Below are 5903 nucleotides of genomic sequence, written 5' to 3' on the forward strand. Positions count from 1 at the left end.
CCTTTAAGTTGTATAATATGCGAAAGTTCTTATATTTTTTAGTTGAAACTTAAAATTTACCTTCTTGTTTGAAAGACTTAGAAAAGTTCTCATCCAAAATACCAGCAAGGAAATGACATCTTACTTATCATATTGGTTCGATTGAAAAACCATATTTAGATAAAAGTTTGTTTCAAGACGTTCAACACCTTGTTTAAAGAGGTGCACATGACTCAGTCCACATGGTTGACACAAGATACACAGATCAGGGATGAGTTGCACATTTCCATATCAGAAAAGTTTATTCTTGTTTATAGATCATTTCTTGGACGGTTTATGAGCCATATAGAAAGTAGAAGGCATCCACAAAACTATATCAAGTAAACGGTGGAGGACCTAGAGAATGTTGTCTTAGTTTTCTTTGAGGGGTACGCTGCGTCACAACACTTGAGAAGATCTCAGTGAAAGAAAATTAGTTTCAAAATTTAGTACTCTAGGACATTTTTTGAATTTTTTTCATCGAGTTATTCAAGGACTGAGGTTATGGCATTCTAGTGTTTCTCGAGTTTCTGCTTTCAATTTCATTATTCAGGGTGATGAGCTCCTGAAAATATTAGGAAGATCAACTCTATCTATCAAGAAGGGTCAGTGCCTCATGCCTCTGAATGCTCTACCCTGTAAGCATGTTGTGGTATTTCTTTCATACTCTTACGCTTTATCCATAACTGGACTATTGTATTGATTTCTTTCTTGAAATTTTATCATAATCACGATTTTGTTAACTTGGGTCCAGAATTTAGTTTAGCTTAGATGACTTCTACACTGCTATGATATTGTCCTTTGTAATATCATCTTGTAAGTTTATCTTAAATACACTACTACGATGATGTTGCTTATTACTGTCTTCTTATTGTTTTTAAATTTGTCTTTCTCAGAAATGAAACAATTGTCCGTGAATTTTTAAATTTTACATGGGAAATTCGTGGGGAATGACTAATTATCTCACTGTTTGATGTATGCCCATGTAGATTCCTTGGATTGTTTGTTGTTAGTTTGTACTTATTTTGTTTTCTCAGCTTAGACGACTAGTGCGGTGGTGCTTATTAAGTTATTCTAGGTAAAAGCTACTAACTAGTTCTATTGATATGATTTTCTCAATCATGGAATGCTTGAACTGGACATATACCATGAAAGTTGTGCCGGACAACAGGCCTTCTGGTTGAAACTATGATGTGTGTTGCATCTGATGGTCAAAACTTACAAGGTGTACCTTCTAATGTTACTGGTCTTTTTTCTACCTTTTCACACACCATGTACTCCCTGTTTCTAATGTATTAGTTTCCAACATATCATGTATTACATAAAAGAGAAAGAACAAAGTCAAGGGTACAAAATCTTTTTGAGATACAAGAGATTTTCTGCCTAATGGAATTAGTATGATTGTTAATACCTTAGACTTTGGGTTTATGGCTAGTCATTTCACATGTAGCTTATTGTTATGTTTCCCTAGAGGATCTCGAGCCCTTGTGTATTTTGAAATGTTCTCATCTTTAATATTGATTTATCGTGTATAACCATGCAGTCGTATTAATATGCGTATCATAGTGACACTTCTACAATGAGCTTGTCCTTCACTTGTAGGTTAATAACTTGATATTTAGTATGCCAAACTATATTGCCTTTTTCAATGATTACGTATGCATTGTGATGAACTGTATGTACCTCTTAGATAATCTTTGCTTCACACTAGTTACGTTTGATGTACTATTAGAACAGTCAATGGATTGATTTCCCTGAGAACATTGTGTCAATGGCTAAGAAAGATCTTTGGATAAAGAGATCTGGGACGGAGGTGGTGTTCAATGGTAATAACTATGTGCTATATTTCTTCCATATGATGCTATTGGACCTGAAGTCAGGTATGCAGCAACCTATTGCATGTATTGATGAAGCAGACAAGTGCTTTTTCCTAGAAGTGTTTGCTTATTGCGATGAGCTGCAAGGCTTCCTTCTTAGTTACGCTTGGCTTCCTTCTTCGAAAGGAAGCATTACGAGTATTATGAAGTATGGGCTTGCTATTTGTTATCCATCCAGAACTAACTCCAGTTACGGTATTGGTGTTCATCTTTTCCCTGCTATTTATAGTGAGATCAGGTAGTGTTGTTTCCACCTTTTGATTTTCAGTCAAACTGCTTTTTTGTGCAATATGGACAAAGTTGAAGGAGGACATTACAGGTGCATTTTAGAAACAAGTTCTTTTGGTTAGTAGAACATGTAATGATACGTCAGCTATATTTTTCTGAAAATAGTTGGGTATTCACAGACCTCAAGGTTTGGGGGGGGGGGTTATCTAAAACATTCGTATAGTTTTGCTGGTAAAACGGGATGAATGATTATTGTAGTGCATGCCTCTGCCTATATGCTATGCTAATATAGATTTTGAAGAGTAGGACGAGTCTTAAGCTTATTGATTTCATTTTTTGTTTAGTCAATTTATAAGTTCCCTAGTGTTTGTCATCTATAATAGAGGAATATCAATTAAGTTTGTCAGTTACTAGTTTCTGGTTTTTTCTTTTCGTATGGTGCCTGTCCATTTTCCTGAACGATAATTAGTTTGAATTTTCACAGAAGATCCTTCTTGTTGGTATTCCGGTTTTAATAGTAGAATGAATTGTTTTTTGTCCAGTCAGTGTCAATGATCTCCCACATTATTCTATCCATTTATTAATTCCATGGTGCTTGTCAAATGTACGAGCCTAACTTGTAAAATCTGCAAATAATGACTTGTGTTTATATAGCTGCTGCAATCTGCTATAATCTAGAGATGTAAATTCTTGAAAGAGTTGATAACACAGCTTTGCCGATCTTTGTCCCATCTTGTACTTCCATTAGGAAACAATGTGTTTTTATTGTTTTATTGCTCGTGATCCTTGTCCTCGTTCACATCATTATTCTCAATGTTTAAGTCCATCATCTCCGTTTCAGCAATGTGATTGAACATGTTGTTGTTCTCATGTTTGCTACGGTTAACGTCCAAATTTTTTTCCTTCATCTTTTTTAGTTGTTGTTTCACCTAGTTAGTCTCCTCATTGTTTTTCCTTTTTCCTTTCTTCTTTTCCACATGTTTCCAGCCCTCTTCTATTTCACTAGTTAAGGCCTTTAGATCTTTTTTGCAGTTCATATCCATATGCATCTCTTTTTGCTGAAGCAAACTCTGATTATCAGAAAAAGTTTCAGTAGTCATAACTGGATTTTGCATGGTCTCTTCGATTTTATGCTTGTCATTGCTGTTCTCTTTTTTGGATTCAACTTCTTTAATATTTGCTCTGTTGAAGTTTTGTTTTTAACAGAAGTACAAGATGTAACAATGACTGAATACTACCATGGTTAATAGCTCCAAAGATGTCATTTTAAAAATTAAAAAATAAGTCATCTGAGATGTTGCCGAGGTCTGTCACTAACAACAACTTGTTTTCCTTTGTCTTGGTGTCTTGGTGTTTGCAGTAGAGTGTCTTGGTGTTGTTGGAGTTGAGTTTCCTCTTTTTTCCATCATCCTATGTTGCGATTTACAGATGTCTTATGAACTGCAATGGTATATACTACTACGTCGATTTATTGGGGGATGTAGAATTTAACATTCCTTAGATGTAAAGTGGGACACTCTTTTAGGACTCGAGTACTTGCACTGAATTATCTCAGGATCAAGCTGTGAGATTAGTCCTAGTAGAAGTGTCTACTGCAATATAATGTGAAATAGCTCTGCATTTTCCCATGTAGTAAGATAAAGATTTCTAGTTATGAGTATTTAATCATTTGGAAGTCAATCATCAGTAATTTCAGCTCATCTAGAAAGAAAATAACATAACAATTACATTTAATCTTACACTTGGTAGCAACTCATATACACTATAACCATGAAGATACCCTTCTCACTTGTTTTAGAGAAGACTGCAATATTGCTTCCCTTTCATATTACCACTCTCTCAACTTCCACTTGCCAGTACTAGGTAACCAAATAATTTTATTATAGTGATTTATTTGTGATCGAAGTGACTTGATTGTATAAATATCTTTTACGATGTTAAGTAACTGTGCTGGTAAACTGAGTCTAAGATGTGTGTGGAACTCCACACTTTTTCCTTTAGGAAGATGGAGCGAAAAAAAGCAAAAAGAGACATGAAGTTCATGTCTCTTTTTTGGGTTATAGTAACTTTATACTTTTATTATACAAGACCCTTCACTCCAACTGAATTTCTGTAACTGCTGCAATCTGATTTGTTGTACATAATTTGTTTTGATTGTTAATTTCTTTTTAAATGTGTAGGGAAATGGAGGTGATCAAATTTGAAGGGTCGCCACAAGTCAATTTGATCTCGTTGAAGTGGAAGTGGATAATGAAGAGTTTTTGAACTATTGTAAAAATTTGAATACATTATATTTGATTTTTTGACATAGTTATTGCTAGAATATATTGAACTATTGTAAGAGTACTTTTTGAACTATTGTGTACACATATTTAGAATATTGCTTTATAAGTATGTGTATGTACACAAGATATACTATCTTTTGAAGTTTATTGTAAATCTATATATTTGAATTACTTATTAGCTAATTTAATGTTTGAGATTATTTATTGCAAAACAATATTGGTGTTATTTAATTAAAAATTGTGGCATATAAATATTTTATAGCCAAAATAATATTACCACACTTAAAAGTGTAGCCAAAGGATTGTAAATTATTGTATGCACATGGGCAAGGATGAAGTGTTGTCATACAAAGGATAGAAAAGGCAACACTTTAAAATCGTGGTTAATAAGGAAGCAAAGACCACACTTGGCTTATGGACTATAAATTTTAGCATGTACATAAGAAAACTTACACTTAATAAGTGTTGTTGTAGATGAGACATAAAAGGAGACACTTTTAAAGTGTGACCAATAACAGCAGTTCAGGTACTTTAATGGTCGGGTTTTAATCTATATATAGTGACTATGGTAGTCGGAGAATGTCGATTGCTGCAGTCGGCAAGTATTTTCCGAAGCTCAGTCTACCGTCTACTCAAAAGTAGTCGGAGAGTCATCGGAAAACTCCATTTTCCGACTACATTCCGACCAATTTTGAAGTCGGCAAACAACGAAATTCTAGTAGTGTAATATATTCGACATTTGTATTAAAGGTCGCTATTTTAGCAACACTTTTGCTAAAAGTCGCTAAAATCAATGACATTTTACAACAAATCTGACTATTTTAGTGACAGTTTTTCTAAATGTCACTAAAATCAATGACATTTTGCAGTAAATGTCATAACATATTCAACATTTATATTAAATGTCACTATTTAAGCAATATTTTTTCTAAATGTCACTAAAACCAATGACATTTTGTAATAAATGTCATATTATATTCGATATTTGTAGCAAATGTCATAATTTAAATGACATTTTCGCTAAGTGTCGCTAAAAACAACGACATTTTGCAATAAATGTCATTATCATAGTGACATTTTGGACCAAATGTCACTATTTTAGTGACATTTTTTTAAATGTCACTAAAATCAATGACATTTTGTAGTAAATGTCATAATATATTCGACATTTATATTAAATGTCACTATTTAAGTGATATTTTTTCTAAATGTCACTAAAACCAATGACATTTTGTAATAAATGTCATATTATATTCGACATTTGTAGCAAAATGTCATCATTTAAATGACATTTTCACTAAATGTCGCTAAAAACAACGACATTTTGCAATAAATGTCATTATCATAGTGACATTTTGGACCAAATGTCATTATATTGATGATATTTGATACCAAATGTCATTATTTTTACGACATTTGACATCAAATGTCATTTTGTTATGACGTTTTGTTCTTAAATGTCGTGAAATTCTTTATTTTCCGACATTTGTTTCAA

The 5903-nt window shown here is 33.0% G+C and overlaps 1 long non-coding RNA gene across 1 annotated transcript; it reads left to right on the plus strand.

The window, feature by feature from the left end:
- The first annotated feature begins 416 nt into the window (after positions 1-416).
- On the plus strand, positions 417-4396 carry LOC125842636 (uncharacterized). Its single transcript, XR_007443934.1, has 3 exons — positions 417-1243; positions 1751-1898; positions 4304-4396. It is a non-coding gene; the product is annotated as an uncharacterized LOC125842636 (long non-coding RNA).
- The last annotated feature ends 1507 nt before the right edge of the window (positions 4397-5903 follow it).

This window comes from Solanum stenotomum, chromosome 1 (genome assembly GCF_019186545.1).
Source record: "Solanum stenotomum isolate F172 chromosome 1, ASM1918654v1, whole genome shotgun sequence".
Lineage (NCBI taxonomy): Eukaryota > Viridiplantae > Streptophyta > Magnoliopsida > Solanales > Solanaceae > Solanum > Solanum stenotomum.